The sequence below is a fragment of the Eschrichtius robustus genome, chromosome 2 (assembly GCF_028021215.1).
Source record: "Eschrichtius robustus isolate mEscRob2 chromosome 2, mEscRob2.pri, whole genome shotgun sequence".
Lineage (NCBI taxonomy): Eukaryota > Metazoa > Chordata > Mammalia > Artiodactyla > Eschrichtiidae > Eschrichtius > Eschrichtius robustus.
In genome coordinates this window covers 36,509,043-36,531,752 of record NC_090825.1, presented here as the reverse complement: position 1 = coordinate 36,531,752, position 22,710 = coordinate 36,509,043, and the positions used below count along the sequence as shown (strand labels likewise).

The 22,710-nt window shown below is 36.3% G+C and overlaps 1 pseudogene; it reads right to left on the bottom strand.

Annotated features, from left to right (window-relative positions):
- Positions 1–20,887: 20,887 nt before the first annotated feature.
- LOC137756337 (zinc finger CCHC domain-containing protein 17-like) lies at positions 20,888–21,702 on the bottom strand (annotated as a pseudogene).
- Positions 21,703–22,710: the final 1,008 nt, after the last annotated feature.

The window sequence follows — 22,710 nt, the reverse complement described above, 5'->3', positions numbered from 1 at the left end:
ATTCATGATGAATAGCCACATGGGATGGGAGAGAAAAACACACAGGCTAGGCCAGTATAAGAGACTCAGGCAAGGCTACCTATAATCATTCACCTTGGGTAGCCATCACAGCACCCAAATACTAACTATGTTGGAAGAAACTCATCATATAGTTTCTTACAACCACAAGAAAACAAGAACCAAATTCTTCATCTTGCTTAAGATGACACATGGTAAAACCATGGAGAAGTAGCAGCCCTCATAATCTTTATGGTGTGGATCTGGAACACCAGGGATTGCTTAGGGCCTGTTAAGTCTCCCGAGTTCAATTGATTTTTATCAGCTAGTAAGCATAAAGCTTTACTCTGTGGCCTCAAAACTGGCAAGAATAGTTTCAGCCAAAGGCAACGTTTTCTCACCACATGGTTAAAAATATACATATTGGTTTGGCAATTTCTTAGTTGCATATGGGTAGAATGTATTTTAAAGTTCTGTGAATTTTGAAGGCTAATATCTTTTAAAACTCTGGAAGAAATTGTGAATTTAGAAAATTTCATGTTAATGTTAAAGGAAGTTAATATATTTAATCTTAAAGAATAATGAAGTAAATGTTCAATAAGTTATTAAATAGTATATACATGTCACACAATATTTTAAATGATTCCAACACTTACATACATTAAAAGAACTTCTGCAAACAAAACATTGGCCTCCAGCAATACAAGATTTTTGTTTTCTTATTGTTTATCTATTTTCTGAACATAAATTGCCTGTGAAAAAATCAGATTTCCTTAAAGAATGAAATAGTATAAATGGGCTATCAATAGTATTTTAGTTAGAGAAAACTACTTACTCTTTTAGAATAATTGAATATGAGATGTATTGCTGGTACAAGGGAAACAAAATGTAATAATATGTGAAAAATTTATAGGCTAATTTGTAATTAATTCTAGAGCAACTACTAATGTTTTACAGGCAGGTGTTCTAAATTCACTTAGAATTTAGCCTTATTAATCCTGTAGCATATTGCAAGAGCGGCAGTATGTCTAAGTAGTGAAATACTTGGTTCATATTTGATAGAATTATCCATAATTACCTTTAAACCCCCATGTACTATGTAAAGGAAACTTGCCTTGAGTTGTTTCATACATTGAACCTTGAGGCTAAAAAGCCCCTGAAACAGAAATAGTTTTCCCCAGAATTTATAGCCCTAATTCTTATAATCTTCTCCTTCTCTTTACTAGCCCCCACCTTCCAAATTCTTCAGTCTGTACCTCAAATGTTGACATGATTTTATTTGAGAGGATAAGAACAAAATACTTTACAGTACCAAGGGAATTCATGAGTCCTGAGTTGAACAGCCAAAAGTCCATTTTCCTACTGCTACAGAAATGTATCTATGTACCATATATATAGATTTAAATCTACATTTCATTTATATATACTTAACATATTATTTATACTGGATATGTATAAATATAAAGAAATACCAGATATTAAATATTATATTAAATATTTACTAAATACATATCAATAACATATCATACTAAACAAATATTTAACATTAGAATATATGTAAGCATGATAGATCACAACTAACCTAGAACAATGTTTGGTATATAACAGGCATCCAATAAATATTTGTTGAATGTGTAGCTAAGAAACTTCAAATTCATGAATTAATTCATATCTATGAAAAAGTAAGCCTTTGATGTCAAATAGCTATCGGAAGATATCTAAAAGATAAAACTATTACTGCCTGTGAGCCATTGTTAAAACAATATGGAGGGACTACCCATATGTTACAGCAAACATGGGAGATTCCTTTTAATTTTAAAGGACTGTGGGAACAGACATTCAAAATAGAAATTTTTTTTTTTTTTAAGTGTGATTTGACTAGATTTGAAGTAGCTAAGCTGGGTGTAGCATCAATTTTAAAAAAATCACAAATCTTTCACAGTTCTTAGAAGTGGGCCCTGAACTTGTGCTCACTGAATAAATTTTTATTATACCATATAGATCAATCCCAATCTAAGAATGAAAGTATGGAATCAACATTTCTGATGCTATTCGCATAATGAATAATCACTCATACATGATTAGAAATGATTTAGTTATTGGAATTTCTGGATCTCTGTATTGAGATTTCTCATTTCCAATATTAGGCATACAGCACATCTACATGTATCAAATCACCATGTTGTACACCTTAAACTTACACAATGTTATATGTCCATTATATTTCAATAAAACTGGGAAAATAAGAAAAAAGTCTCACTTAACTAAACAGAATCTTCAATTAGCCACATTTTTTGCTTTCCCCATTCAAATCAGAGAGACAAGAAAACAAGCTTATGTCTGTTTTTTATTTTTTTAATGTAACTTCCAGTGTATATTCTGAAGTCAATGTAGGTTTGAATCAAGTCTTTATGATTTCCACATCCACAATAATATCAAGATATGCAATGATAACTGAAGTTTATAGAAATGACCCTGGATCCTGTAGGATCAAGGAAATTTCAATCCAAGGTCATTGTGCTCTGTTTATTAAGACAAAAAAATAGATTTTTATATCTTATTAAGATTTACAGCATCAAAGAGTTAAAAAAATTTTTTCCTCAATTAATCAAAAAATGCCAGTATCAAGATATCCAATTCCCTAGCCATTCTGATTAGCTGAATTTGCAACAATCAGATCTTCGCATTAAAGTTTTAACTCTTCCTATCAGTGTTTTCTTTCTAGAAGAGCATATGCTGCTGCTTAATTCCATCACCAGACCACCTTCTAGGTTTTCTTCTAATAGTACTGACTTAACAGAGACCATAGCAAATGCTCTTGGACTGGGTTCTGAAAAATCTCTCAAAACCATAAAATTACCACCATACATAGAAGTATGAACTTTTTTGCAATAGATGCACCTTTTTTTAGAAAGCTGAATTTTCTAGGATTAAGGCAGAGAAGGAGATGCCATCAATGAAGATTTTGCTTTTTAAATTATGTTTAATTTTTTAATGAACAACATAGTGCAGGTACACAACTTTCAGTTTTGCTGAGCACATTTCCAAACAGCCGTAATTTCACAGAATATAAGAAATAAAATAGCTTTAGTAATTATCTAATACTACCAAATTTAAACAGGTTAATACTGACAGAACTAGAAAAGAGTAATTTAGAATGAAAAATATACTAATATACTTACCTAAAAAAAAACATCAAATGTATCACTAATACAGAAATCTCATGATCTAACAATGATTAATTTCTCCACAGAGTAAGTCATGATTCAAGATATCATATTAGCCTTAAAGATGACAAATTCTACATTAAATGAAATGTTATCCCATTCAAAAACCTAAAAGTGATCCTTGATTCCTTTTTCTCACCCTACATATCACAAAGGCCTGATGATTTTACCTTCTAAATCTCTCTCCTTGCCATCACTTTCTCTATTCCACCCACTCCCTCCATTGCCATCTACCTAGTTCATCTTCCCTGACACCTCCACTCCTGCTCTGCTGAGAGAGAGCTGAGTGGTTTACATAAATCTACTCTTACCCATCCAGAGTGATCTGTAAAATATGGTAATTTGATTGTCATCTACTTCATGCTTGACCCGCTCCCTTGCTTCAATTATTTTAATTGTTTCCTATTGCACTTATAATAAGGATAAACATTCTTTGCATAGTCTAGGAGGATGACTATTTCTAAAGTTTCATCATCTTTTCCTTCCTCTCTATACTTTGGCCACACTAGTATCTTTTAGGTCTCATTTATGTGTTGCATGGACTCTCACATTGAGGACTTGGTGCGTGTTGTTCTCTCTATTAGGATTCCATTTCCACCTCTATTTATGTAAATAGCTCCTACTGAGTTGTCATTTATCAGCTCAATCATCAGCTCCTCACTTTGCTCACCTTCCTAACTATGTCAAAACCTTCTATTATATGCACTCAAAGCACCAGTCATCTGTCATTAATGGTGCTTCTCACAATTGCAAATTTATATTTAATTTTATGACTATTTGGTTAATATCTCTCTCACTATTACAGTAAATTCCATTAGAGCAAGGACCATGTTTGGTTTCTTCACCACTGGGTCTTTGACTTACTATGCACTAGGTATGCAATTAATATTTGTTGAAGAAATTAAAACTGAAGGAAAGTCTCCATCTCAACAGATTCCAGTGATGCCAACTGCTCAGAACATTTTTCAAACTCTTCCTTTATTTACAGAATGTACACATTCATATGATTTTCTTGTTCATTTACCTGCCATAACTCTCTAGAAAAACATAACACATTATGCTATTAAATCAGAAACACACACACACACAAATAATTGCATCTGCCAAAATTAACATTCAACTGCTAAACTATTGAAGTTTTAATGTGGAAAAAACGAATGATATTTTAAACAAGATTATTTTGCCATGCTTAACTGGAAGGAGAGAAGACATGAACTTTGAGTTCATACAAATTGCCAGATATTGTGCCAGGTTTCATATATTTTCTTACATTTAATTGTGCCAAATACATAGAATTTTCACAATTTTATAGATGAGGAAACTGAAGCTCAGAGAATTTAAGCAACTTGTTCAAAGTTGTATGACCAGTAACTGATCAGTTCACATTGCTAATTAGAATTATGTAATTCTATAGTTCTTACTCTTAAAAAAAATAAGATTTTCCGACAAGACACAATCAAAGCAACTCTGAAACAATGAGGATTACAGGACTACCATCATCACTTCGTCTTCAAAACATAATATGTTATTTTTCATTTGGATCATTTCATCTGGCAAAATATATTAAGCAATTACAACATATTTGGAGTCAGGAGACCTATTTAGCAAACAGAAAGGAGGAGTAAGAATGGCCACTGAATTTTGGCTTATGAGCAATATCCTTTCTGTGATCTGTATTCCTATTCATTAACATATGGTTTAAATTTTGGCTTTCCAGTGAGTTGTAGTCAAAGTACATTCAATACATTTTAAGTGAAAATTAGTGTCTTCAATATTCAAATGCATCAATGGGGAGAAAGTGTTCTGATGAAATCCAAGCAAATTGACTGAATTTTCTATTTTCATAAACTGTGGCACTTTTATGTATGTAAATGCTTAGGGCTAGGGTCAGTTTCAGGAAAACTGGCATTTTCTTCCTGCTATTTTCCACAACTTTGTTTCTGGTAAAAATTAAAAATGAGTTATGCAAGAAAAATATTAAATAACAAAATTCTCTTAGATATCTGAAAGCTTTACCATATTTATTACTAAATACATTTAATCATTTATGGAATAACTTTTCAGAAAATAAGGTGGTAATTGGATTTTGTCAAAAGTAGAATGTTTATTTTGAAATATAGGTCAGAACTAGTCTTACTCAACTTAGAAAATATCTAGAAAAAAAATTATTTGTCTGATGCCTCTCAACACCAAAGGCATGTCCACTACACTAAAAGGAAAAGTTTTGGACCAAGTCATGCAATACTTTCAACATTTTCACATTTTAAAAATGATAAATTATTTGTACCATAGAGCAAATACTAAGTCATGATATTTAGTCAATATAGAACATTAACTTTTGAGTTCAAAGATAAATATTTTTTCTCATTCTCACTTTTTTTTTTAACTATAAACCATATATGAACAATGAAAGATGGAAAATATAAGCTGTACTTGTAAAGGGATTACAGCAAATAAATTCTAGGGAAGATCCACTTTGATAATGATGGTGTGAGGAGCTCTTTTGACCCTCTCCCTAGTAAAACAACCAAAACTGGCCAAAGTTATTTTTAAATATCATTTAAGTTTGCATTTTAATGGAACTTTTTCCATTCCTAACTCCATCTCAGAGTCTGCTTCCAGGAGAACTCAAAACTGTGACAGTTCGCACCAGAGGTAATCCAGAAAAGCAGGTGGTAAAATGGAATTTGTGGACTAGTTCACTCAGTATCTGCTTAATAATGAGAACTCCAGCCCCAAGAGTAAATTATGCTCAGTTGACCCCTTGCAAGAGGTGGCCATCCAATTGTTGACCTGCCTACGGAGGGGAATTCAGAGGCAAGTTGCTGAAATGAAAGAGTTAGAAATACATGGAAGAAATGATAAATCCAAGAATACTAAGATGATTGTTACTAAGTTAAAGGCTTGATCTTGAAAAGCTGAGAGGAATAAACAGACAATTGAGAATTAACTATGAAAGCCAGAGAATTTTTTCTGGTGACCTGCCAAATTAAGGGGGCCAGAACATTAGACTATATAAGGAACATTTTATTGGTATGGTGCTAGTTTCCTCAATTAAAAGATGTAACACCATAGTAAGAACCTCAGGGGATGGTACAAATGTTCTGCTAGGATGTCTCCTAGTCTGAAAAAAATCAATGGCCCATGCTGGAAAAGTTGAAATGCCAGAATTACTGTGGCAGACAGTAAACAGGATTAAAAGAATCAAGGACATTAGCATGCTAGAATGGACATGTTTCTTAAGGCCAAAGACTCACCAAAGGATTACATTCCACAGGAGGAACCATAAATCTGAGGTCACACCATTCAGTAAGGCCACATGAATGCACTGGTGAGAAAGGTACCAACATCACTAAGAAACTGAGTGGTGGCTCTTCTCTGTAGGCCAGGGCTAATGGTAGGAAGGCCGTCACAGAACTGGGCTCACTGATAGCCACGAAGCAACCAGCACCCCAAAGCAACAGCAGTCAAGTAAAGTGGGCTTAACTACCAGCCGCCAGTGGGTTGTAATTATGGTAAGGACCAACAACTCTGAGTGGCAGCCAAGAGGGCCTTACCTGTAGAGAATAATAGAGTTAATAGAATACAGCATTCTAGGGGCAAACTAGATGGGTAATTAACAAAGAAACTAAGTATATATAATCCAAAGAACCCAAGAGCCAATGAGCAGTTGTCCCAATAAAAGTTCTTAATTCCTTACCCCATTTCTGGACCTGAGTTAGTTTTCAAACCCAGGATTCGTTGATAAAAGATCCAATCCCCAGATCCCCAAGAGAAAGGGTCATAGAACACCAAGGCAAGTAAACATTAATGGATTTTTCCAGGTCTTCTTCAAGGGGACCTAGAGCCATTTATCTGTGCGATTGTACACTGAAAAAGGTAATACCCTGACATTTAGAAGACATTTGGCACAGGGTCCAAGGTGACATTGAAACCTGGAGACCCAAAATGTCACTATTTTGCATCTGGTAGAGTGAGGGTTTTGGGGAGCTAGGAAATAAATAGGATCCTGGCCAAAGTCTGATATTCAGTGGGTCTATTGGGGTTCACAGACCCACCCAGGGGTATTTCTCCAAACCCCAAATATGTAGTTGAGATTGAGGTACAAGAATGCACTGGGTCCTGAGCTTATGGGATGAGAGTCATTACTATGCATAAGGCCAAGTAGAAGATTTTGAATGTGCCCATGCACATACTTGAGCTTAAAGAGTAAATCAAAAGCAGTATCACAACCTGGGAAGATGGTGAAGATTTATGCCACCTTTAAATATCTAAAGGATGCAGAGTAATAGTCATTTAATATTCACATTTAATTCACCAGTCTGGACCCTGCAGAAACAAGATAGGTCCTGGAGAATGATTTTGTGCTACTGCAAGCTCAACCAAGTAGAAGTTAGTTCTGATTGCAGCTGCCAAGCAGACATGGTATTGTTGCTAGGGCAAATTAATATGGTCCCAACACATGGTATGTGGCCACTGATATCAGGAATGCATTCTTTCTATCTAAATCAAGAAAGGGGATTATGGGATTTCCCTGGGGGCGCAGTGGTTGAGAATCCGCCTGCCAATGCAGGGCACACAGGTTCGAGCCCTGGTCCGGGAGGATCCCACATGTCGTGGAGCAGCTAAGCCCGTGTGCCACAACTACTGAGGCTGCGCTCTGGAGCCCACGAGCCACAACTACTGAGCCCACGTGCCACAACTACTGAAGCCTGCGTGCCTAGAGCCCGAGCTCTGCAACAAGAGAAGCCACTGCAATGAGAAGCCCACGCACCACAACGAGGAGTAGCCCCTGCTCACTGCAACTAGAGAAAGCTTGTGTGCAGCCATGAAGACCCAACATCGAAAACCCAATGCAGCCAAAAAATAAATAAACAAATAAATAAATAAATAAATTTATTTTAAAAAAAGGGGGATTAGAAATAGTTTCCATACGTAGGTAATTAACAAGACTATTTATTTACAGTTTGGCCTATACTGTCCTCTGTCATAATTTTATCCAAAGAGATATGGAGCCTATAGACAGACATCCATCAGCACGTCAATCCCACAGATTATATTGATCCACTATATCAGTGAGGTTGTTAGCATGTTGGAGGCCTTCATGAGATACACGTATTCCAGATAGTAGGGACAAATTTTGTGGAGATTTAGGCCTCTGTAATTTCAATATATTTTAGGGCTCCACTGTGTAAGGATGCCATGATATCCCCTCCAAAGTAAGAGACAAAATTGCTTCACCTTCCATTCCCTATCATGAAGAAGGAAGCACAAGACCTGGAGGCAGCACAGTCCACACTTAGAAATACTGCTCTAGCCCATATATGGGTATCATAGAGGACTACTAGCTTTGAGTGGGGTCTGTAGCAGGAAGGAGCTCTGCACAAAGTCCGACTACAATGAAAGCAGCCCTGCCACTTGGACCAATACTATCCAGCAGACACTATGGTGCTGGAGGCAGCAGTGATGGAAAAAAAATTTAGTGTGGATTTTATGGCAAGCCCCAGTGAGAGAATGACACAGTAAGCTCCTGGGGTTTTGGAGGAGGTCCGTGACATCTGCAGTGGAGAGTTACACACTATTAGAAAAATAGCCTCTGGCATGCTACTGGACGCTGGTAATAATGGAATGCTAGAACACTTAAACAGAAGTGACCATGCATCTGGAACTGTCCTATGGACCAAGTCGTAAAGTCAGGCAGGCCAAGCATATTCCATCATAATACAGAAATGGTACATCCAGGACCAAGCATGAGCAGGACCCTGCAAGAGTAGGGTAGTCCAGACCCCATGTCACCCATCACAGTTGCATCAACGCCTTTGTCTCAGTTCACAGTGACAGATTAAGGGGGACTACTATGAAATCACCCTAAGGAGCATGAGGAAAACTAAACTTGGATTACGGGTAGATATGTCTGGTAAGTAGGTGAAAACCAGAAATTATTAGAATCTGCATCACAGTCCCACTCAGGAGTGGTGTTTTTTGTTTTTTAATTTTTATTTATTTTTGGCTGTGTTGGGTCTTCATGGCTGTGCGCGGGCTTTTTCTCGGTGCCGTGAGCGGGGGCTACTCATTGTTGCGGTGCGTGGGCTTCTCATTGCGGTGGCTTCTCTTGTAGCAGAGCACGGGCTCTAGGCGTGTGGGCTTCAGCAGTTGTGGCACGTGGGCTCAGTAGTTGTTACTCACAGGCTCTAGAGTGCAGGCTCAGTAGTTGTGGCGCACGGGCTTAGGTGATTCGCACCATGTGGGATCTTTCCAGACGAGGTCTCAAACCCGTGTCCTCTGCATTGGCAGGCAGATTCTTAACCAATGCACCACCAGGGAAGTCCCTCAGGAGTGGTTTTGAAGGACAGTGGCAAGGGAAAAATCCTAATACACAGAGATTTGGGTGGTGGACCTGGTCATCTCCTTTATATGCATAAAACAGTGCTGTCCAATAAAAATTTAACGTGAGCCACAAATGTAGTTTTCAATTTTCTATACCCACATGTAAAAAAGATTTCTTTAACCCAATGTATCTAAAATGTTATCGTTTAACATATAATCAATATTTTTAAATTAGTGAGATAGTTTATTTTCATAATAAGTTTTCTACATCTGGTCTGTATTCTGCATTTACAGTACATCTCAATTTGGACAGTCACATTTCAAGAGCTCAATAGCAATTAGATATGTGGACTAGTGGCTACCCTATCAGACAGTGTAGGGTTAGAATAAACATAGACATGTGGGCAGCAGCAAGTGACCTGGCCAGCAAGTCAGGGACCTAGAAGCAAAAAGCCTGGAAGATTAGAGGTAAGAAGGTCTGGCGTAGAGGCATGTGGACCGACATCTGAAAAATGGGCACAAAGGGAAAAGATCTTTGTATTACACATTAATGCCAACCAGAAACTACTCACCATGGAAGAGGCACTATACACTCTGTATACTAGTAGACAAAATGTCTTGACCATTTGATGTTGGCCAGCCTTTGTCTACAACCACCCAGTGCTAATACAATTAGCACATGAACCAGCTATTCAGTGGTAGAGCTGAAGGCTATACATGTGCCCAGTGACCATGACTCCCACTTACCAAGGTTGAGCTAACCTGCCAGCAACAGAGACCAATGTGAACCCTTGGTATGGCACTATTCCTAGAAGTGTCCTACCACTTGATGACATTTGGTGGTTCATGATCATGGAATAAACACCTATTACAATAGATTTGCTTTTCCTGCTCACAAGGCCTCACTATAGCACGTGATATAGCACTGACCTCTCTCTTCTAAGTTTAGCCTCATGCTTAAAGTTTAAACTAGTTAATATATGGTATTTAATATATATTCATGTACAGTTTCATATATATATATATATATATATATATATATATCTCACCATACTATGGTGAGACATTTACGTGTAATTTACAGACATCACAAAAGCTTGGATTAGGAGGAAGTAAAGAAAATTATTGGGGTTATGTGTTAAAAATTCCTTTCTCCAAATTCTACATGAAGTTTTAAATTTGATTATGTTTTTACAAAAATGAAATTTTGTGAATCTTTGTTCCAACGTGAAATATGGTTAGTGCATTATTTATAGAGAAAGCCATCACCTTTAAACTTTTATTCTCAGCATACCAGTATCAGGGCACTTTTGCTCTCAGTGCCAGAACTCAGTTGTGTCTCCCTCAAATAATCTGTCATGCAAGATGGTAGGTAGGCAGAGCTCCAAAAGGACAGAAATCAAGGATTTCATCAGACTTGTGGAATAAGGTGTATAAACAATTTTTTGCTTGCTTACTAATAACCGTGAGCTTAATAAATTTCTGTATATGTTGCAGATTTTTGTCTAAAACTTACTTTAATTAAACCAGGGAGGAAGTGGTAGGGAAGTAGCTAAAACTTACTCCAAAATATTCAGACTACCATTATATACCCACCTCCACAAAACTAAGAGTTGTTCATGAAAAGATTTGCAATTTGTAATTTAAGTCTTCTAGCACCTTTTTATATAAATCTAAGATGACTGGAGAAGGAAGAAACACTTGATACAATTCATTCTGATGATACAAAATAGAGATAAAATAAAAGACCCAAAAGTTGCATTGAAAAATATTAATGGGCTTGCGGTTTTCTCTTTGAGTTGGGGAATATTAAATACTTTAAATAAAAATCTGCTGAAGTCCATATAAACATATGACTTACGCAGAATAATTTTAGAGAAATTTGCCAAACTTAAATACATAATTTTTACCCAAACTGATATAAATTGGGTTAGTCTATTGAGGCAGTGTTTTTTTGTTTGTTTGTTTTTTTAACATCTTTATTGGAGTATAATTGCTTTACAATGGTGTGTTAGTTTCTGCTTTATAACAAAGTGAATCAGTTATACATATACATGTCCCCATATCTCTTCCCTCTTGTGTCTCCCTCCCTCCCACCCTGCCTATCCCACCCCTCTAGGTGGTCACAAAGCACTGAGCTGATCTCCCTGTGCTATGCGGCTGCTTCCCACTAGCTACCTATTTTACATTTGGTAGTGTATATATGTCCAAGAGGCAGTGTTTGTTGACTTTAAAAGTGAGTATAGTCAAATCCTGATGTATAGGTACAATATGTTTTACGTATACTTCTAGAATAATTTTGATATCTAATTGCTAATCTTAAGGTTAATCTTTAAAAATAACTAAGTAACATGTCATTCAATTCAGAAAATAGATATTGAAGAGCACATCTGCAAACTCTCATAGATTTATAACAAAATTAATTTCTGTAATCTTCTTTGATGTCTCAGAAATGGGACACAGTTTAACCTGCTGGGGTCATAAATACTCTAACAGGAGGGGCTCATTCAATAACCCTTTAACAGATCCTAAATTCCCATAGTCTATGGTGGGAACACTGTAATGATTAGGCCATATGCAAAGCAGTTACATCCTAGTTAAAATTTCGTAAGGCTGTGAACAATGAAATATTAACAGACCTAGAGGAAAGCTCTAAGTTTAAGGAGTACATAATAAGGCAGTTAGAAGGTTCCCGAGGGATATATTTTGAACAGAGTTTTATTGTAAGTCTGAAAATAAACAATTGATAAACACTGAGAAAATAACATCAAATACTTATTTTTTAACAATATCACATTTTTGGTAACTATTGTATATTTTAATAAAATTCTGGACAATATGTACAGTTGATCCTTGAATAATGCAGGGGTTAGGTGTGCCCATCCACCCAACAGCTGAAAATCTGCCAATAACTCTACAGTCAGCCCTCCATATTCATGACTGTGCATCCGTGGATTCAACCAAGTGCAGATTGTGTAGTAAAGTAGTAGGTACTTACTGAAAAAAATCCATGTATAAGTGAACCCATGCAATTCAAACCCATGTTGTTCAAGGGTTAATTGTAATTTCAAATTAAAATGTACTCAATTTTACAAAGACAAGGTTAAAAGACATTGTGAGGCATGTATACGTATATGTGTGTGTTTAATTAACCCACTGTTCAAATATAAAGCAATTATAACGGACTGAGAAATTGACAATGAATGTTATAAAAGTCCTCAAAGTTATGTTATTGCTTAGCCTCTGAGCATGAAAATGTTTCCTAGAAGCAACAGAACTCTATAGGAAGCTTTAATCTTTTGTAGATTGTTGGAGGACAGCTTAGTTTTCTGTTAATATATTTATGATACATATAGTATGTATATTATATTTATGATGTTTATATTTATGATACATGAATATTTATGATGTCTATTCAGTTAATTGAGTATATGTATAATATAGTATATTATGATAAACAGTAAAGTAAGTTGTTTATTCAGAGGGGTTTGGAACCAGAGACCTTGCTCTAGTCTGAGCTCTACCACTTACTAAATAGGTGATGTTGAGGAAGCTCTTTAACTCCTTTAATTCTGTTTTCTCAACTCTAACGCAGAGATGATAGTACTAACATCATAAGGTTCTTATGGAGATAAGATTAATAAAGTACTTTCATAGAGTGCTTTATAAAATACTACTTTAATAAATGTGACATTATTCACCACTATCATCATTATCATCCTCAACTGAAACCCACTCCATGCAGAGCACAAGATACAGAAAGTTAGAAGGAGGAGATTTGGCTCATGCCATCGAAATGTTTTAAAAATCAACTCAGCAGGCTCTGGCAGCACATTTATTAAAGTGGAACAATATAGAGTAGACTGGCATGGCCTAGCCTAAAGATGCCACCAAACTTCATGAAGCATTTTATATATGTCAGAACCCTGACAGATTTAACTGCAAAGACATAAACTAGAAATTTTGTCTTAAAACCAGAATATGGGACATAAGATTGAAAGCAGAGGTAATTTGAAATACATATACAACAGTGACTGAACAAATTCTTCAAAAAGTATCTCTAAGATGTTAACTATCCTTTAGAAATTACAATTTAATAAAGCACAATTAACCGGCTCTTTGGATTAGCTGTCAGTTGCGAATATGTATATAGTATTGAAAAACGCACATTTTTGGCATCTGATAATACAAAAATTGTTGACAATGCAGCTTAAAAAATAAATTTAAATATAAATATTCCTAATTTTGAAACTGGTATAATGGTTTCGGCTAAATGTCAGTTTTGTTGCCCTGATGATTATGCGGAAATGCATTAGTGCATTTTGCTTTTTCGATCAGGAGTGTTTATATCAAATGCAGTTGTTCAGTTCAGACAAGCACATTTAGATTTTGACACAGGAGATGCATTTCTTCTATCACTGCATAAAGAACACAGAACACAAACAAAAATTAATGAAGTCATTATAGCTGTCCCAGCAATTATTGCTGATCCGAAGACAAACCACAGGCTGGAAGAAGTTGGAAGATGAACATTTAGGATTTCAGCTTTTCATCTAACTAGTATAGTGAGAGCCTACGCACAATTCTGGAATGTGTAAGAAAATCAAATGTTATTTTTTCAGGAAATGAAACCCCATAAATTTGACCAGATACTCTGCCATTTGGGTTTTTTTCCCTCTAGTAAGTACTGAGGAAAATGAGAAGTTAAATTAAGAGAAGGAAAATACTATGTATACAAAGATATTCACTTTAATTTATCTGCAATAGCTAAAGTTGGGAGAAATTCAATGCCCAACAGAGTGAAATAATGTAAGCATAGGACAATAACGGCTCATTGAACTGCCTGTACCCCAGTTCTGACCTCTTGTAAAATGCCAATAATACAGAGAAAACTATCTACTCGACTATCTAATATTCCACTGCACCTCATACCCAAAAGTACTAAGTACTTTTATATATTCTAAATCATAATCCTCAGAACAATTCTTTGAGACAAGTACTATTAACATCATTTTAACATATGATGGGTGAATTTAGAAAGACTTGGTGAGGTTATACAGTGTACTCAATACAGCTCTTAAGTGATGAAGCTGGAACTTCAGCCACATCTACCAAGCCCAAACACTTCCCCTAGCACATTCCTAAACTAAATATTCTCCCCCTAAACGTTCTTTTTCCCTAACTTCCTTTTTCTGCTACCTGGACAACTACATTCAAATTCTTGGCGTCATTTCCTTCCCCTAACAGTAAACTGAAATAACTCTTGTATCTTTCCTCCTCCATCATTCCCCCACTTCAAAAATCCTTATTACCTCTGTGCTTGGAAATTGAAATTGTTCTGTTTCCTGTCTCGTTGACCCCAGTCTCTGCATGTCTTCAATCCATTCTATGACTATCGCATCTTCTTCCAGCTGATCCCCTCCACTGGCTTTGTTCCCTAAACCCTAACATGTAGAGGCTGAAGTGACTTGTTTGCTGTTCAAACCCCTCTTTAGTCTGTCCTCAAACAACATGGCAAAATTTATCGCCTCCTGCTTTCATTTATACATTCTAATTTCCAAGTAAATTTGAAAAGGCATTGTTTTATTTACATCCTAAGTTTCTCTTCTTGTATGCTTTATTCTATTTCCTCATTCTGGAATTCTTCCTCATTTTACCCAATTCCTAATTTTCTCAGGTAAATGTAAATACCCTATAGAATAAAGATTTAAACAAATTGCAATCAAACAGTCACAGTGGGTGTCTCCAAATGGTGGGTAGGATTATGTTTATTTTAAATTTTCTTTTTTATATTCTAAGTTGTATATAATGAGCATTTATTTTCATCATTTGAAAATTATGTTATTAATGACTGTCAATATACAGTGAACTGAGTAGAAATTAAAGGGAAAGGTTGACTGGAGCCATACATGTCTTCTTTTAAAAGACTTCAATGAAATCTAAGGCATATCTAAAGGCATATGTCAGTCGAGAAAGATGTGTTATAGATGTTACAATAGATCATCCTGTTGAGAGGCTCTGGAATGTAAGAAGGAAGAGTAATTGGTTTGCTTGCTTGTTGTTTGGAAGAAGGCATCATGGGCTACTTATTGTGGTTAGACGGCAGGTCTAAGAATGTAGTCTGGGTACAGTGAGTTCATACATAGACTTGAGAGTAATCCAAGTGGAATAGATTTGGTTGTTCAATTATGGACACAGAAAATAATAGTGCAATTTGGTTTGCACTTTATAAAGTCAATAGAAAGGTGTTAGATGACATCAGAAAAGAGATGGAAGTGATGATAAACTGTGCAGTAGCACAAGGCCATTCTTGCTGCTGTGCCCTCCTGAATACAGAGCAGGGAAATTTGCCTAATTATAATAGATTTAAATTCACATTTGCAAATGTGGAATGAGAAACACCACGTACAGCTATCAAAAATAAATACTAGCCATTAGACTTCATAAATGAGCTAGAGTAGCATATTCAAATATAAGTTTGAAATGAACAGAGGAAAGGCCACATGAGCTTTAATATCAAATTATAGACCTCTAAGAACTTCAGGAATAAGGACTGCCACTTTCATTACATGATATGGGGAGGAGCAAATCATACCTCTGAGGAAAACAGGCCTTTCTCACTGGTTACTTAGTTATTTGAAAGAAGTGTAAGGAAAGAGGACTTTCTGCATAGATGTATATACAATATATCAGAGAACAAATATATTACAATGCATTATACACTCATGAAGTTGTACCTAAAATTTTTCATTTTGTTCTCTCTACTGGTCATGGGCTCAGAAGAAAGTGGCAATGTTGAATTCTATTCAGATAGTGAGTCAAGCAATTAATGTAAGAGCTAATATTGTAAAATTTATTTTAAAAACATAGGGGATAAAAAATATAAAAATCTTAGAGAAAAATACATTAGAACACAAGTAATAGTAACCATGAAAGAAAAAAGGATACATTTAATTTTGTCCAAGCTTGAAACTATTCATCAAAAATTATCATTAATAAAATGAAATGGTAAGCTAGACACTGATGAAAATATTTATAATAGATACACTTGTCAAAGAGCTCTTATAAATTAATAACAAAAAGACAAAGCCACACTCAGTAAATCTCACCCTTCTGTAAGTAGGAAAGAAAAAAAAAAAAAAAAGGCAAACCCAATTTTTCAAGATGGGCAAAACCTTGAATAGACATTCACAGAAAAACCTAAATGAATGAATGGCCAATCAGCATATAAAAAGGTACCCAACATCATTAGTCATGAGGGAAATGCAAACCAAAACCACAGTGAGATCTCGCTACATACCAACCAGAAGGTCCAAAATTAAGACTAACAATATCAAGTTAGGGCAAAAATGTGGAGCAATGGAAGCATTCATATATTGTTGGTGGGAGTTTAAAAAGGTACAACCACTTTGGAAAACTGTGTGGCAGTGTCTAAGAAAGTTAAGCATCACCTATTTTATGACTCAGCAATTCCATTCCTAGGTATATTCCCAAGATCAATAAATGTATATGTCAGTCATAAGCCCTATACAAAAATATTCACAACAACTTTATTCATAATAAGCCCAAAATGAAAACAACACAGATGTTTATCAGCAGGAGAATGGATAAACAAATGGTGGTGTAATTTACACAAAGGATATTATGGAGAAAATAAAAGGAAAAAACTACTGATACAACTGCTACTTGAAAAATCTCAAAATGTTTTGTCAAGCAAAAGCAGCGACAAAAGAGTACATACTGTATGATTTCATTTATGTGAATTCTGGAAACAAGCAAAAACATCTATGATGATAGAAATCAGAATAGTGATGGCCTCTGGTGGGGGTAAAAGATGCGGATTGACTGCAAAGAGGCACAAGGAAACCTTCTGTGGCGATGGGTGTTCCATATCTTGATTTGGCTGATGAATGCATGGATGCATATATTTATACAAATTTCAGATATATACTTAAGATCTGTGCATTTTGCTGTATTTACATTGTCCCTCAACAACAACAAAATCCGAAAAAACTACTGAAGAGTGAACTTTAAGTAAACCAAGGCTTGTAAAAAAAAATACTAAAACAAACAAACAAACAAAAGATTTAAAATCCATGATCTAAATCAGAATAATGAATAGTTATACCTCACTACTTGGCCTATTTCCACCTGCTCACCACTTTTGCTTCCATCTATTCGGCAAACTTGAACAACCTTTACACAGTGGAACAGACATTAGTAAGAGGGAACTGAAGCCCAAGGGAACAGATTATTAAGTGCTGGCTTTGCCACTAACATGTTTCGTGATCTTGGGCAAGTCACTTCCTCTGGACCTCTGCTTCCTCATCGGTAATATGAGGACCAGACTAGGTAATTTCTAAGGCTACTTCCAGCTCTAACTTTCTGTATATAACTCCAAATGTGAGTTCTGCTTCTTAATACAAAGAACAGCACCAGAGTTCTATGGTGACCTAATGAAAACATTTGGCAGCATCAGCAGACCTGAAATCTGGCAGATATTTCAAAATGTTGGGCTGCCAAGAAAAGCTTACCAAGGTCATAAGCCTATTCCACAATGATATATTGGTCATGCTAGTGTTGACAGCATCTCATATGATCCGGTCCCAAATGCTGGTAAAGTAAAGCACGGCTATGAATGAGATCCAGGGATACCTAATTCTTTGTATGTAACCCTGTTAAGAGATTCGAGAAAAGACTTGGAAGCTGATATTAAGATCTGTTCCCAGTCCTTTGGAAAACCTTTTCAACTCATCTGAGCAAGCACTCAAGAAGGAACAAGCAACCAATGTTCTAAATAAAAGTATTCCTGTGGGCTTAAAAAAGTTACAATACCATTAAATAAAACTCCTTTTTTTTAGGTTAGCCATTTAATTTCCAATAGTAATAATAGGTTTGAGTATCTTGAATTGACTATATAAGATGCTGATTATTCTTCTCATTTACCAGATACTAATGTCTTCTATAGATTGGAAAAGGGATAGCTTGCCCACCTCCCAAAGCTATATGAAACCAATACAAAAGTACACCGAGTTCAGCAGACAAGACACAAATTTATTCATTCCTCAAGGGCATTATTTAGTACATTTCAAAAATTGACTGTCCCTGGGTAGTCTACATAATTTATCACTCATCTCCCAGATCCCTTCTAGTCCAAGGAATAACAGGACCTTCTCATTCATAAGGCTTTCATGGTTAATGACTAAAGAATAAAGAGCATTTTTAAAGCAAATCCAAAAGCGATTTCATAAAGGTCAAAGAACTGGATTTCATATTTTTCTGCTAATCACATATATTCATCCTGGAGGCATCCTAAGTGTAATAAATAATACATATATCATTTTCTGCAAGGGCTGTTTGTTTGTCTATTCATTTGTTTTGTAGTGAAAATAGCTTTCATTTTCTGGAGTATACCCTAACATCCCACTAATAAAAATGACTCCAAACGTATGAGAAAGAATAGGAGAATGGAAAAACTTAAGACAAACACCTGATGATATTTCAATGCTGTGATGCAGAAATGATGGAGAGGCACAAAACTAGATCAAAATGTGCCAAGTAAATCTGATGGTTCTTGAAGCAGGATGTATTTCAAATTAATTTACACTTAAGTGCAGTCACTGAACAATAAAAATTATTTTGAAAAGAAGATATTTGGGGGTCTTCTCATAATTAACCTCAAAGAAGAATGAATTCTCACCAAATAAAATATTTCCATTTCATATATCACAATATGGAATTATAACTGAGAGCCACCTTAGGAAGATGAACTGTTTTAAGTACATCCTAGTTCTATTCCCTTTGTGTTACATGGAACTTTTCTTGGCTACTTCCAACTAACTTTAGAGGCTTTTGCAAATATACATTGCTTTATTCAAAAAACATGTCTAAAAACCTTACTAAAGCAGGAACTCATTCAAAGCAAATTTCTTTAAGGACTGTTTTGTTTGTCTTTTCCCCATCCTGAAGGCTGTGGGCAGTGGAAGGAAAATCTGTGTCACTTCAGAATTTAAGCGAGGTTCAAAAGCATTCTTAACACTGTCTTCCAATTGTACGCATGTGTACAAGGAAGCTTAGTATAACTTCCAGGCTTCAATCGCAAAGACTTGAATTTTTTTTCCAGAAATTATAAGATTCTCTACAAAGCCAGGTGTTAGTAACAGGATAGAGATGATGAATCCTAGGAAAGTGACTGGGGCAGTAGAAGGATACCAAAAACAAGATAGCTTATTATGACTCTTAGAACAAGTAAGACTAATATGATAACAACTGCACTGATTATAATTTGCTAGCTGTTGAGGCCCCCAGAAGAACCTGAATAACAGGATGTATCATGGAGTTTTCATAGTATAGCTTATTCTCATTATTTGGGGATTCCATATCTGCACATTCACCTACTCACTAAAATGTACTTATAAACCCCAACACCAATACCTGTGATGCTTTTGTAGTACTTTGTGGACATACACAGAGCTGTGAAAAATTTGAGGCATCCTACATCACACTCTCAGCTGAGGTCAACAAGACAATACTCTGCCTTCTCGTTTTAGGTGCAATGTAAACAAATATCTCTTTCATTGTCTATTTAGTACAACTTTTTTGCATTTTTGTCCTTTTTGTTGGTGATATTACTTTTTTTGTGTGTGTGTGCCAGGAATTTAAGCAGAGACCTAAAATGGAACCACCTGACTAACACTGTAGTAAAAAGAAAATAAAGCAATGATCTTGGCTTGAGCTGTCTGGTTCAGTGGTCTGGAGGAACATCACACACAAGCTCAGTCACTGCAATCAATGGTTTTCTGGCTGTCACTTCTAACATAGTAGAATCATGTTAAGGGGAATGGAAAAAGCGAGCAACACTTCTTCCCATGTTCTCCCTCCTACTGCCAGTCTCCCTCTGTCCCTGTGTTGGATGCAGCAGAGATCACCCACCAATCAGCCCAGGGCAGGCCAACAGGGAAGGGCTAATCACTCTGTTCTGCAACTACAGCCAGACTCACCTCCAAAGCAGTACCTGTGGCTCTAGCCTGGACTCCTGTACAGGAATCTGGCTCTGGCAGTGGCAGCTAGAGAGGGTAATAGGACTCCTGCTGAATGAAGGAAGTTGGATGAATGAATGGGTGAGCTGCAGGGGTCACTTGCAAAGGGACCAGGAGTGATAAGGAAACAACTCGTTCAGGCAGATGCTTTTGATATCTATCTCCCAAACCTGTCTGTGTCACGAAGGGAAGCCATCTCCCATGGGAGAGAAGTCAATGGTGTGGGAGGCCATATTCTCACTACTGAGTCTTTCCAGAAGCCAGGGCTTCAAGGCACAAGCCTCCTGGTTCCTTCTCTCAACCAACCCCTCTATTCTTTCCACTCTCCCTCATTGTACTTCTTCTTGTGCTTCTTCTTCTTTTTCTTCTTCTTTGCTGCCTTGCTGTCTTTTGACGCATGCCTTGCCCTCTTGCCTGTATCATTCTCAGAGTCTGAGCTGTCAGAGTCAGATGACTTCCTGTCTATATGTTTCTTTTTTTTTTCTTTTCTTTCTTTTTCTAGAAGAATTTCTCATGGGGTCAGGCTTTTCAAACTCTGCTAACTTTGCCTCTTCCTTCTCCTCTTCCTCATCAGGTATCAGAGAGTACTTGGTCCCACCTGGTTGCATGAAACAATCCTTTGCAAAGTGGCCTTTACAGCCACACTTCTTGCAGGTAGTGTTCAGGACAGCCTCAAGGGTGATCTTTTGCCCAGTGTAATCCTGGAAGGCCACCTCTCTTCTTGCTCAGTGATAACACTGTTGGGGTCAAGGTCCTTCCCAGTCCCTTGGTTGACAACTTTCATGGAGAAGAATACTTTTATCCTATCATTTTTCATCTCTCAGCCACTAAGCTTCACCCACACTTTGTCTCCAACATCTACTATCTCAGAGGGCTTATTCATGTGACAGGATGACATGTGAGCTCCATGGACCAGACCTTGCTCCCAACAGCCTGGGATTTTGATAAAGTCTCCATAGTCTGTCACCATAGCAACCTCTCCTTGGAAATAGTGTAGGGAGAAGGCAAGTTCTCCATAGTCTTGGGTCTTCCTGAATTCATCCTTAATGTTCTGTGGTTCCTCCATTTCTCTTCTGCTAAAGCTAATTCAAGCGTCTTGGTGTCAGCGTCAGGTCTCCCAGCTGCAGCACTGCTCAAAACACCCTGATATTGCTTCTTAAAATGCCTTCCAAGCATGTGCTGAAGTGTCGTCTGGTGCTCCTAAGCACAAGAAGGCTGTTACATGCCTTACAGAGAAAATAAGTGTGTTAAATAAGCTTCATAAAGACAAGAGTTATAGTTCTATAGCCAGTGAGTTCAATGTTAATGAAATAACAATATATATTAAATTAGGGACAGGACAGGAATAAAGATGCAGATGTAGAGAATGGACTTGAGGACACAGGGAGGGGGAAAGGTAAGGTGGGATGAAGTGAGAGAGTGGCATGGACTAATATATACTACCAAATGTAAAATAGATAGCTAGTGGGAAGCAGCCGCATAGCACAGGGAGATCTGCTTGGTACTTTGTGAGCACGTAGAGGGGTGGGATAGGGAGGGTGGGAGGGAGATGCAAGAGGGAGGAGATATGGGGATATATGTATATGTATAGCTGTCTCACTTTGTTATAAAGCAGAAACTAACATACCTTTGTAAAGCAATTATACTCCAATAAAGATGGTTTAAAAAAAATTAGGTATTTTTATATAGAAACATACATAAAACAATGATATGTATTGATTATTTGATGAAAATGTTGCAAGCAGAAGCTCACAGGAACTTACTCCCATATTTCTTCTAGGAGCAATGATTGAGTATTCATTAATTCAGTGTTTGCAAACACTTTTTATAAAATATGACTACAGCAAATAATGAGATCAACTGTAAATATATCCATTACAATAAAAATAACAATAGTGTAAAAATTATTCTCATGCCTAGAAGGCTTAGTCAACTGTTGATAGAAATTAAAATTATTTTTAAATAGTTATTTTATTGTATAATAAAATTATGCCCATAGTAAAAAATATTTAAAATGGAGATAAACAACAAAAGATCAGAAAGAGAAATTAAGGAAACAATCTCATTTACCATCTCAACAAAAAGAATAAAATACCTAGGAATAAACCTACCTAAGGAGG